This window comes from Zootoca vivipara, chromosome 1, assembly GCF_965207765.1.
Source record: "Zootoca vivipara chromosome 1, rZooViv2.hap1.1, whole genome shotgun sequence".
NCBI classification, from domain to species: Eukaryota; Metazoa; Chordata; class Lepidosauria; order Squamata; family Lacertidae; genus Zootoca; species Zootoca vivipara.
Window position 1 is genome coordinate 34,237,019 of NC_142582.1, and position 13,620 is coordinate 34,250,638.

A 13,620-nucleotide genomic window follows, 5' to 3' on the forward strand; every position below is an offset into this window, starting at 1 on the left:
GTGACTCACAATCACAAAAATAAAGAAGGTCCTAGAAAGTACTGTATACATCTCATGAACGAACAAAACTAAATGTGGTTCCCTCAGTGAAAGCAAAACAGAAAACCTAGACCTCTCTCCCTCCCCCTGTTTCAACTTCAGTCTTTTATATATTTCTGCATTTTATTTCACTTCAGTGCTATCTCATGGTGTTCTACAAGGAACATCTAACGGTTCCAATACATGTTTTTATTTATATAACCCTCTTTTGGCCGTGTTCAACAATCATATAATTCAAAATTCATTTAAAAGGCCATTTATTCAGATAGAGTTGAAAGGGGAATAGCAGGGAAAACTTTTAATTCAGGTTCTTGAAGCACGTACTCTTCCTCAGTTTTTGAAAGGGGGTGAGCATTTTCCACATGAAAATACCAGTTGGGGAATAAAACTGACAAATATATTCAATCAAAGATGACCCCCCCCCTCTCTCTTACATTCCAAAATGGCTTCATTAAAATAAAAGCACCACCTTAGGGATTGTACAGAACAGAATACTGGGTACCTAAATGGTATTTATGACTGGCCTAAATGTAAAGCGAATTAAAATTTAAAATATTGTACTCAGGTAGGCCACAGAAGCCCGTGAAAGAATGTCCATTAGGAAAAGGAAAGAACCCAGAGTGCCCAAGTGACAGGGATATGTCAGGTTAGCGGTCAGGCATACCTTTACTCTTAATGGCAAGGCAAATGAAAGAAATATTGCCAGCATCCTCAGTTACTCACATATTTATTTTAGCCCAGGAAAACAAGGTCATGGCTTTAAAAGCATATTTGCTGAAAGAAAAAGCTACACGGAAACAAAAAAGTAAGAGCAGAGTTACTACTGTTGTGAAATAAAGTGACAATTCTGTGCCCATGGAGTGTGAACTCCATTGAACACAGTAAGGCTTCTTCTGAGCAAGCATGCATCACATTGCACTGGGTGTCTACTATGGCAAACAGACACCTTTCCTTGGACATAACGATTTTGTATGCCATGTTCTGTGTAAATAAATGACTTGGATGGGAAATTTATTTAAGGTGGAAGTCTAAGGTTGCAAACCCTGAAACATCCTTTGTTCTGGAAAGAGATATTACTGGGTTGTTTTTAGGAGAGGAGAAAAAATTGCTTAGAAATAATAACTGGAGCAAATGATGTTCCCCACATTTCCTTCTCCAATATACAAATTTGCCGCATGGCATGGCCATGGTGGGTTCAGGGAGGCTGCCATCTTCCAGGCATAGATGGGGGAGGAGATGGCTCACACTGACCACCTCTGGTTACATCAGACCCTCGGGTAAGGGTGCGCAGTGACCATTCAGCCAATCAGAGGCTGTGGCTTAGTGCTGTGAGCAGCCTATCAGCAGCCTATTTAAGGGGGCAGCCAGGTGTCGGGGGATTTTTCCACCCACCCACCCAAAGGGGAGGGAGTGGGGACATTGCCTATGAACCTTGGTACAGTTAATTCGTTGCCGTATTTTCGGGACCAGGGAGGAATTTTCTCCTGCAAGCAAATTGGCAGACTTGTAAGTTTTTTGGCTACCTCATAGCAACCATCACAATGTTGGCAGATTAGGCATTGGACTGCATCCTTCATAAGTGTTTTTTAATAATAATAATAATAATAATAATAATAATAATAATAATAATAATAATACGTTGCAGATCTTTGCCCAATTTCCATGGATCAATGCTGAGTGTGACTTCTTTTGCCAACTGAAGGCAGAGAGGATTGCTTCCAGAAATCAGCTAAATAAAATTATGGACTCTATAACTTTAACTTTATATGCAGATTTCTCGGCCTCTACCTTTTTTCTGTTTCAAAATCAGGCATTCATTGAACACGTGGAAGTTTGAAAGAAGTGTGGCAATAGCAGGAGGCTCTATCTCCAACCATCAGTCAAATGTTGAAGGTCAGCATGGAGCCCTGCAAGTGTTCGCCAGTAGACCTTCCATCCCTAGTCTCGTGTCTCCAGTTGTTACTGCAATACAACTCCAGTTATCCCTGATGAGCCATGTTGGCTGGGGCTGATGGGAGTTGTAGTTCAACAACATCTAGAGGGCACTGGGTTAGGAAGGCTTCAATAGACTCCAAATGAGTGATTGGAGAGCCTGCGTTTTGTAGATTCCTCAGTCACACTGACAGAGTCTATATGCAGTTGTATACATGGAGGGCTCCATACAAACCTTAAGAGCTGAACATGGTGAGTTGCAATGGGGCAATCACACCCCTCATCAATGCACACATAGCTTGTTGGAACACTAGTTCAAATGCTACTTTACATTCATTTTTGCTCACCTGAATTCACATTGTGGGTTTTCTAAAGAATGCTTACTTTTGTCTTACAAATTCTTTTATGTTCTTCCAGTTTAGTACAAAGCCTTCCAAAGCCTTGACAATTGCTTAAAAAACACATAATATTATTCTTGACATAATACACAGGAGATTTACTCAGTTATGTTCAAAAGCTATTCGAATTGTGTAGTGGGGGGAATGTGTGCATAGAACTAACTTATAAGATCATAAGAGCTGGAAGGCACCTCAAAGGCAATCTGAGCCAACCAACTACTCATGCAGGAGATCCACATCTACAGCATTCCTGAGAGGTGGCCATGCAGCCTCTCCTTCAAAATATCTAATGAAGGAAATTCCATGACCTTCCAAGAAAGGAAATTCCATGACCTTCCAAGATTGTGTTTTCCACTATGAAACAGATCATCCAACCAGGAACTTCTTCTAAATGCTCTAGAAAAAGCCTATAAAACCAGATTGTTAATTTAGGTACTCATAGGCTGTTTGGACATCTGTAACCGCTTTTCTGACTGGAAGTTGATGACCATGTGTACGCATAGTTCATGCTTCAAAGGTAAAAATGGTTTCATTTTTCCTGTTCATTTTAAGGTGCAAAAGATAGACGTGCCTACATCAGCCTGCTTAATATGTGCATGTTAGCACTCATACCTGTCAATCTGGAGTGAAACCAAAGCTTTACAAGGCCCATGAGGCCTTGTGGGGCTGGCTGTGACATTTATCTCCTGCCTCAAGTTGTTGCAGGCCAAATGGGTCAAGTGGGTGTGAACTGCCACCTGTTAAACTCCTACGGCTTATGAAAGAGAGCAGAGCTGAGTTGTACCGACCTCTCTCATAACTAGCAGCTGTGGTTGGCCGCTCTGAAGCTCTGGGTGGGAGACTTCTAAATCTACACTAGTATTTTTAAAGGTTGCTTTATTCTTGAAACTGTTCTAAGCCTAGTCTTTCCAGAGACGATAGTTAACACAGGAACAAAGGGAGTTGCCCTATTCCATCTCATGCCATGTGTCCATCTAGCTCAGTAGGAGCAAAAACAACTGGCACTGACTTTCGAGGATTTTCAGATGAGAGTCTCTCTCAGGCCTACCTGTAGATGCCAGGGATTGAACCTGGAATCTTTTGCATGCAAAGCAGATGCTCTACCGTGAAATTAACTTAGGGTATCCATTCCATGGATGACAACTGAAATAGCCCAACATATTAAATTAATATTGATATAATTAATTATGGGTGTTAAGGCTTAAGTGACTTATGGCTCACACTCACTACACAGTTACAAGAAAGTCATTTTAGGGGTTGTCCTGTTCATATCCATAGGCAATATAAGTAAATAAAAAATTTGGAAAAGCCGCCAGAGGGGAGTCCCATTTGCTCTATTGTTACTTTCGCAGAATTCATGTCCCCTCCCCGTAAAAAAATCTCACCCACAGAAAACAAAAATGCATCTTTTGTACTGTTTTCTCATGCATACGTTTAAAGCAATGCACAGTGGATCTACATAACTACAAATGAGTTAAAGTGTGGCCTTTGTGCCATCTTATGCTATTCTGAATATTCAGGGGCCTCAAAATTTCTCATTATGGTCTTTTAGTTAAGGATTGTCACTGTTATTACAGAAACTGTGACAATAAAAGCACTACCACACATTTGAACTGATAAGATTTTCTAACATCCTCTCCCTTGCAGCTGCCCCCCATAGCATACCACTTCTAGACAGGAGAAACATCATCAGCAATTATGAACAATTTTCAAAAGGAGACTAATTAAATGTATACAGTCTTTTGAAACTTGTAAGTCCGTTGTTTAATTATATATGTTGAACCATGGCAAAAGTCTGAAAACACTTCACTTTCTCTCAATAGGGTAAAATGCAAAGATCTACATGACAGATGACAAAGCCAAGCCCAAAGTCTACATGAATGGCATCTTTTCCAGACCCATGACTTCTAGTGGCACCAAGGACATTTCTCGGGCAGGACTAGGACCATCACTGAAGCTCTCAGCTTTGTTGTCATTTTAAGAATGACTTGAGCACCTGAATCCATCGTCGTCATCATCAGTCAGTCACCAGTTGGATATGTAGGGGATAGGCAAACTTTTTAGGAATACTGGTCTCAAGCTGCATATACTTCAGATACGTTTCCTGAGTAATTCTTACAACAGCCTTGTAAGAAAGTCCACATTGCTCATGGGGAACTGATGCTTTGAGCCATTGGCTTCCCTAAGACCTCTAGCAAGTTCCCTTAATAGACAAGAGATGAACAGGTCCCTAAGACCTCTAGCAAGTTCCCTGCATAGACAAGAGATGAACAGGGATTTTCCTGGATTACAACTCAGTCCCTTAGTCACTGCTGTAGCTATATTGGTGCTACAGATGTGCTAATGGTAGCAATAGCATATAAGCAGTCGCTGTTCTCTCAATAACACGCACCACTTAGAAAGGCTAATGATTAAGCAGTATATAAATTCTCTACATAAAATATAAATATTGGTAAAGTAGCAGCAGCAAAACAGGCTCAGCAAGCAACTCTAGTAAAAGTAACAGTGTGCCACTCCTGCGTTTGTCCCAGATAAAGAGGGATTTGCAGCCCTTTACTGTTCTCCTCCTTCAAGGCAAACAGCAATGCCGAGTTAGTTTCTTTGCCTTTAAGGCAGTGCATTGCAACCCTTTATATTTTAATCGCAGCAGTTGTGTTTTTGGGGACACCAAGACACAGCTTTTGCATTCTCCACCCCACCCCATGCCGTTACACAATTCAAAAGCTACACTCTTCTCCTCTGCACATCAGCTGCATTCTTATTAACGGCGTGGCCGATTTCCGATGTTCCTGATTTGTTTGATAAAGAGCTAGTTGAGATGCTGGGCATGTTAATAAGGGGTCACATGCTTTCCCTGTGTTCTCAGCAAGGTGCCCTCCTGTGGCACACAACCTGGCACGGCCCATATTCTTACACTGCTCCTAGCAGGCGGAGTGCACCGGCCTTCCCCCCCCCAATTCACTCGAACATTCACAAGTTAGCTCCAACCCAGCCTTGTAATTGCCATTCGTCACACTTATAGGGTACGCTTTTATGTGCTGTATCTCACTGATGTCTCTCAACGCCAGGCCAGTGCCACAGGGTACTAGTCTACAACAAAGATCTCAAACGCAGTTTAAAAGGTAACACCATAAAAGAGAAAAATAATAGCTAAAATCACGGCCGGATACCTACAGGCTCTGTGGATTTTCTCAGTTCAACCGGTGCTCAGATTCAGAGCTAGTATCTTCAGTGGCATGCACAGAGTGTCAAGCTGTCTTCTTATGCCCCTGCCCAGACAGCAATCTTGAAGACGTATTTTCCGGCAAGGGAAGACAATTGATTATGTAGATATGAAAAGGCTTTTTGTCTCAGCACCTTCCAGCTAAGGGTGAGACAGGAGGAAATACAGGCTTATTCTTTTGTCGTGGGGGTTAGCTCTGAGTTTAGGTTATGAATTCAATACTGTTTCAGGCAAGTTCATATGGCTGGCAATCCTCACTGTATCTGGGAAAGAGAGAAGGGAGGCTTGCCATCTGGATATGATGGTGTGAATACAGCATGCACCAGCAGGTCCATGTAGCGGGTGGACACTTGACCACTGCAGTCTTGACCACTTTCAGATCCTTTCTGAGCTTTTGCAATCATGCAATTTGCAACCATGCAAATTACAGCAGCCACACACACACACACACACACACACACACACACACCCCTGGCAATAGTTCATCCCATCTGGGTCACAAAGGAACGAGTGAATCCACATTCTCCCAGAGGTATCGAAAAGAGGGCACCTGTTTACAAACCGGTCCATAGACTTGGACCAAGAGTTTCTCAGGTGGGACATGTGTCCAAGACAAGTGCAATTTTCAAGCTGCGGCACCAAGGAGTTTGAAAACATATTGGATAGTGCAGGCTGGGATGGTAGAATGTCAAAGAAAGAAAGAAAGAAAGAAAGAAAGAGAGCTAAACTTGCTACCAAAATTTAATACCAAGTGAAATTCAAAGCAAATTGTAAGGTTCCTGTACATAAAGGGAATGTTAAGAGGAATGTAAGTTGAGCAGTTAATGTGCATAATAATTGGCTGTTGTGCACATTTACCAGGTCTCATGGAGAATGAACACATGTGCCTCGAAGAGGGAATTGGGGACATTACACAGTCAATATACCAAACCATAACAAGTCTTGGGGGATGTGTTTATCTTGGTTGAATTCTGTACATTCTCTGGTCATTATACATAACCCCCACAGGCTTTGGGGGATATATATATTTGGATTTCATCTTCTACAATTTCTGGGCAATGTGCACATTTTCTAGTCAGTATGCAAAGTCTCCAAGAAAAATGCATTTTTCCCTCTATTTCTTTTTCAGAAGTATGCAATCTGCACTCCCCAGGCTGTTTCTAGACCACTGCCTAATCCAGGGTTCAGCAACCTTTTTCAGCCGTGGGCCGGTCTACCATCCCTCAGACCATGTGGTGGGCCGGACTATATTTTTTGGGGGAAATGAACAAATTCCAATGCCCCAGAAATAACCCAGAGATGCATTTTAAATAAAAGCACACATTCTACTCATGTAAAAACACCAGACAGGCCCCACAAATAACCCAGAGATACATTTTAAATAAAAGATACATTCTACTCAAGTAAAAATACGCTGATTCCCGAACCGTCCGTGGGCCGGATTGCGAAGGCAATTAGGCTGCATCCGGCCCACGGGCCTTAGGTTGCCTACCCCTGGTCAAGAGGATAACCCCTGGCCTAATCTTAAATGGGCCAACACATACCCTCCCACTCATCAGCCAAGGAGCAGGAAGAAGTGGGGAGATAAAGATAAAGATTTATCCAGATAAATATTGATTGATTGATAACCTACCCTTTCTCCATAGGCACCCTTTTTTTGCACACACACACCTTTAATCACTCTCAATTCATGTCCTAAAATGCAACTAATATTCATGTACTTAGGGTTATGTTTTCCTAACATAGAAATGTATTTTCTGTAAGTTTTGTAAAGTTTTCATAGTTAAACAACTGAATAATTTCTAATTGGGGGACCTCATGGAGATTTGGCTATACTAAAGTCAGGAATCAATTCTAGACAATATTCTGAGAAGATGTATTTCTGTTTCATGCGGTCCATTAACAGGAAGAAAACAATGTTAAATAACAACGAGAAAAATGGGTTTCCTTTTTTTTTGGGCAAGTCCTTGTGTGTTGTAAGTAATTATATACATGGCTGAGAACTATAAACTAGCCTCACAAATACAGATTGACCTACCTGTATATTTTTCAGTGAGAAGCAATGTCTACTATTTCCAGGGGGGTAAAGTCTGCAGTTCTAAGCTATATACAAATGATAAAAGCAAAGACATCAAAGTGTTCAGCCTTTCAACTCATGCTCAATTAGAATAAAAGGTTTGGTTGATGTTTTAAACATTTAGGGCTAACTAACTGTGACAGCATCTCAGCTCTGCAAATGGGATGATTTTGGATTGACTTTTGATCTGACTGACAGTTTCTTATACACTTCAGTGTCGGTTTATAACACACAAGTCCACATTTGAATGCACATGTGTCTAATTAGAAACTGTTTATGGACTAGCCACATAAATTTAACACACAAGAGTAAAAGGACTTCTTTTTTTAAAAGGGGGGATGCAGTTTAATGGAAGGGAGCTAATTTGAAAAGGTGCCTGACGTATACATTTCTTTTGCAACTTGAAGAAAAGCGTATATTTACCATATGGGGAATCTTTAACAGGAGCATTTAAAATAAGAGGTCAATAAATGACTCATCAAAAATAGTTTAGGACAGAAGTGGGGAGAGGTAAATGGCCAAAAACATTTTTAGGGAACAATCCTGACCTCAGCAGGAGGACAAGGAATATCAGCGCAGCTATTTTGGCATTGTCAATAATATGGTACACCCTTGCTTCCTTTCATGAAGATTGTGTGAAGATTTTTACCCCCCAAAAAGTCTGAAAAAAGAATAGTTCTATTGCAAGGAACATGGAAATTAGTCTTAAAAACCAGTCCCACCTTTGGCTCATCACCAGTTATTTTACATTATGGGTCAATAGCATCCACTAGCAGAACATCCTTGTGAATTGCACCATCCTGTTTCCATCAGACCTATTGTACCCAGAACAGAAAATTCACTTCATCATGAGGCGTGACTTTCCACCTTTCAATTCCACTGCATTTTAGAGGGGCTGATAAAAATTTATTTGTACTCATGTCCTGCAGACATTAAGGCAAAAATAAAAAAAATAAAATACTAGCTCATGTTACATATCCACAAAGCAAAAGTGCCCACGTGCAGCGTTGGTTGCATGCATAGCTGCCAAGTCTCCCGTATTCCCCGGGAAACCCCCGTTTTTCCAGCTGCCCCCAGCCGAAAAAATTGATTCCCCCCCCCGGTTTATTCTGGTGCGGCAGCCATTTTGAAACTGGGCAGAGCATGCTCAGAAGCGACTTTTGATGCTGCTTTGCCCAGTTTCAAAATGGCTGCAGCACGACTTCTGGTGCGACGGCCATTTTGGAACAGGGCAGAGCAGCATCAAAAGTCGCTTCTGAGCATGCTCCGCCCAGTTCAAAAATGGCAGCAGCGCTACTTCCGGTCTGCTACTTCCGGTCCAGTCCCTTATTTCTCAGGCCGGAACTTGGCAGGTATGGTTGCATACAGGGTGGCCATGGAAATCTGCCAGAGAACAGCCCTCTGTTTGAATGGCTCTTCAGTCCAAGTCCAATTTAAGGTTTCATCTTGGTCTTAAATAAACATCTTCTAAACCCAGCTTCAGGATTGTGTTCTGCTATCTTACATGTGAGTGGCTGCCATGACCACATACCAGTCCTGAAAGGCCTACGTTGGCTCCCAGGATGTTTCCGAGCACAATTCAAAGTGTTGGTGCTGACCTTTACAGCCCTAAATGGCCTCGGCCTTCTGGAGGTTCCCTCCCTGTGAGAACTGAGGTTACAGGGAACCAGGCAGAGGGCCTTCTTGGTAGTGGTGCCCACCCTGTGGAATGCCCTCCCATCAGAGGTCAAGGAAATAAAAAACTCTGACTTTTAGAAGACATTGAAGACAGCCCTGTTTAGGGAAGTTTTTAATGTTTGATGTTTTATTGTGTTTTTAATATTCTGTTGGGAGCCACCCAGAGTGGCTGGGGAAACCCAGCCAGATGGGAGGGGTATAAATATTATTATTATTATTATTATTATTATTATTATTATTATTATTATTATATTTTACTTCATTATGTATCCCTCAGTGCATATAGATATAGAGTACTTACTTCTGGCCTCAGCCACTTTGCATGCAGGAAAAATAAAAAAATGACACAGCTTTAGCATCAAGGTTTGCATATGGAACACGTCAGATAAGGAAGGGAAGGCCCACCTGAAGTTGAGGATTTTCTTCCTGTGTTTTGTCTGGAAAGGATGAAGAAAAAAATGAAATGGAAGAATATGGGTTTATTCAGATCATTTAATCTACCTCTCTCATAGAGGATTCATGACAACCCAGGTGACGCCGTAGCACTGATACCACCGAACACAGATGGGGTTGGTGAAGAGCCTGAAGTGGGAAGCGCCAAAATGAATAAGAATATAATAACATTTTCTTGATGAAATAATGCTTCCATGTCAGAGAAAACGAAACTGTCAGCATTCCTTTGTAGGTCTCTCTCAGGCTTAAGAAAGGGTCCTTGACAGTTCTCGCACTGCCTTTAAATATCTTATTGAAATGTAGATTAAGTCTGTACATCTTATAATAGTTGGAAAGCCTTTTCATTTTAAGTCTTGTAGAAAACCAAGAATTAAGTAAGTATTAACTTTAGCAGTTATATTTCAGCATTTTTTTCCGCAGGTTGATCCTTCCTAGACCTAATATTTAGATTTATTTAAAGCGACAGTAGATTACCTGCCAGTACAGTAGGAATGGCATTATGCATTGCTAGCAATTGCTATAAAGTAAGATTGATTGCATCCATAACATTGCTGTCTTTCATGCATTTTATATACAAAATGGCACAGAAAGTCCTTTCAATTGTGAGGATATTTCAGTAGTTCTGGGTTTTTTAAAAAAAATTCATTATTTCAAAGCGTTCTCTGGCATAGTTTACCGCTGCTTATCTGTTTAGATGTAAAAGTCATGATCTGGAAACGTATGGCATATAAATTGTCAGTCAGGAGATTTATGGGGCAGGGTTAGTCCTCAAAATTTTGATATCTCCTGCTGTGTTTTTAGTTACTAAATTGTACACAGGAAGCAACTTCCAATAGAACTTGGGCGGTGCAAGTTCTAATTGACTGAATTAGACCATTTACACTAGAGAGCTGGTGTATATTGAATATAAGATTGCATTTTTGATGTGATAATATTATTAAATTGTGTTGTAATAGTCACAATTGTTTTACAAGACTTCTGTAGATTTCATTTTTTTTATTTTTTACATTTTAACCTTTGCATTCTTGATTTTAACTAAACTGCATACCTAAACTTCTCAGAAGGAACTAACAACGAGTAAACATAGTGGTGAAATAGGTTTTCAGAAGAGTTGCTCCAATGGTCTATGTATAGGGGGGGGGGGAGACTTCAGGCTTTCAGCAAATGCTCAGAATGTTGAAAGCATGCCTAAGTCTGAGGTGCAGTAGGGTAGATGGGTGTTTTGCCCAAAAATAAATGCACATTTGTGATTTCCTGGTTCCATCTACGATGCCTTTAATTGTTTCATCCCTCCCTCTCACACAAAAATTGACTGTGAAAACTTGCATTCACAGAAATCCCTCTAAAACCAATGACACCTAAGCAATAAAACTGTAGCAGCTAAACTCATCTCACAAATGATACTTAGAGGCTGAGGATACCAACGATTACTAATCATGATGGCTCTTGGTTACCTCAACTATTGGGACTGAATATGAATTCTTGGGGAGCAACAGCAAGAAAGGCCTATTGTCCCCATGTTTTGCCTGGAGGTTTCCCATCAGAATCTCTTTAGCCATCACGGGAAACACTCAGGAATCCCTTCTAATCCAGAAGGGCTCTTTGTGTGTTCCTATGTTCTTCTAGCCTGTGGAAGTAGAACACTCTCTTCCAAAGTCTGAATGAGAAATGAGTGCAAGGGGAACGTTTCAGGCATATTTTGGCCTAATGTATGTGTATGCAAATATTTGAATGTAGATAAGAAAATATTGTCCCTGGCTCATTTGAAATGGAGCAAGAACATTTCAGAAGGAAATGATTCATGAATGGGCAAAGATAGAGTCTGAGTTATGCAGAAAGCGAAAATTCAAAGCAAGTTAACGTTGAAATACTACATGGGAAATTATCTAACTCCTCTGGTAGCAGTTAAATGCAACAACGTGAACATTTTGGCAATCTCCGTAAGAGGGTACTGGCATGCTTTTTCGTGGGTTTGGGGAATGCTATTTAAATAATCCAGGAAATTATTTTTTCCCTTTTTCTTTAAGCATCGAAATAGATTTGAATCTAAGACCTACCCTTGAGTTATGCATATTTGGTCTTCGATTGGCATGGCCAATTGAGCAGCATGGCCAACAGAATTTTGCAGCCATGAACAGCAGCCAAGTTAATAATCTGTAAAAGATGGAAAGACTGGAAAGGATCTTCTAGCCTTGAATAGTGCATATTTTCCATGAAAAAAAGTATCAGTTGGCACACGAAGGAAATAATCAAGTGACTGGTGAGAGAGAGAGAGAGAGAGAGAGAGAGAGAGAGAGAGAGAGAGAGAGAGAGAGAGAGAGAATGCTGAATGGATATAAGATTTACTGCACACACTTTATAAGGAATGTTCTCTCTTCAGGGATTTTTCTTTATTTCACTCTTTCTCCATTTTTAACAAATGCTTGGATTCTTCCCATTCTGCATGGCTGAACACCCAAGAAAGTACAATATCTTATTGCAGCTTATAGATACTGTGGTACAACAAACTTGACAGCAATATCTGCTTGCAAGTGTTGAATATTTGTTCAAAGAGGATGAAAGTTAGTCAGGAGAGTTGAAAATATTATGCATTCTAAAGCAACTTGTTTAATGGGTAACAAAGGTGCAAGGAAGCTACCTTTCTGTGAGTAGCTCCTGTTCAGCTGGGGGAACGTTTAAATGACCCCCATCATGCAGTCAGAATCAGTCATACTAGTCCCAACCTTAAGCTATGCATTTCCATGCAGCTCTGCAGGATGTGAAAGCTGAAATCCAAAACTTTTAAAGGGACAAGACACCCCAAATGTGCCACAAATATAGATTGCTTGGTAGGTAAAGAGGGTCCCTCTTTACCTACCAAGCAATGAACTTCCTGTGGAGTTGCATTTAGTTGTGGATTGAGAATGACAATTGGGTTGTATTTCCGTGTGGAATTTTTTTGGTGGTTTCTCAGTTGTGATTCATCGGGTCAAGAAAGATTTAAAAGTGGCACTGAAACCCTGGAAAGGATCTGTGGCATGCATACAAATGGGGAAATAATTTATCTCTGATTGGATTCCCAATTCAATTAAATCGAGACTTCACTGGGAACTGTACTAGGCAGATCTTTTGTGTACACCCTCTCCTTGAAATAACAATAAGAAGCACCACTGAATGCAATGGCAGTCATTCTCGGTAATTTTAGGACTGCATTGTTAAAAAGGGAAGGTATGGGAAGGCTGGGATAGAATTAGGACCAAGCTGGGTAATATGTAAACTATGGTGTCAGGGCCCAAGGACAGTGGAGAATTCTGAAGGAAACAGGAGTGGAAATCAGAGACCCCTTGCATCCCTGACAAGGAGTGGCATTGGTGTCCCCTGCCCACAAAAATGCCTTTGAGCAACAGTGCAAGAATGATGGAAAAGTTCTCCTGCATTTGATCTAACCATGGCAGTGGCGTCACCCACACATATAGATCATACACTCCATAGTCTGAAATGTGCTTTTTGTTTTGGAGAGGGTAGGCCTGCACTTCCAGCAGGGGCTGGGAGTTCCAACAACTTCTGGGTACACCTGTGGTGGAAATTGCCAATGTTCACTTATTCTTCTCATGCCCTGAATAGAAATCAATCTAGAACAGGGTCCCCAAACTAAGGCCCAGGGGCCGGATGCAGCCCAATCGCCTTCTCAATCCGGCCCCCGGGCGGTCCAGGAATCAGCATGTTTTTACATGAGTAGAATGTGTCCTTTTATTTAAAATGCATCTCTGGGTTATTTGTGGGGCATAGGAATTCATTCATATATTTTTTTCAAAATATAGTCCGGCCCCCCACAAGGTCCG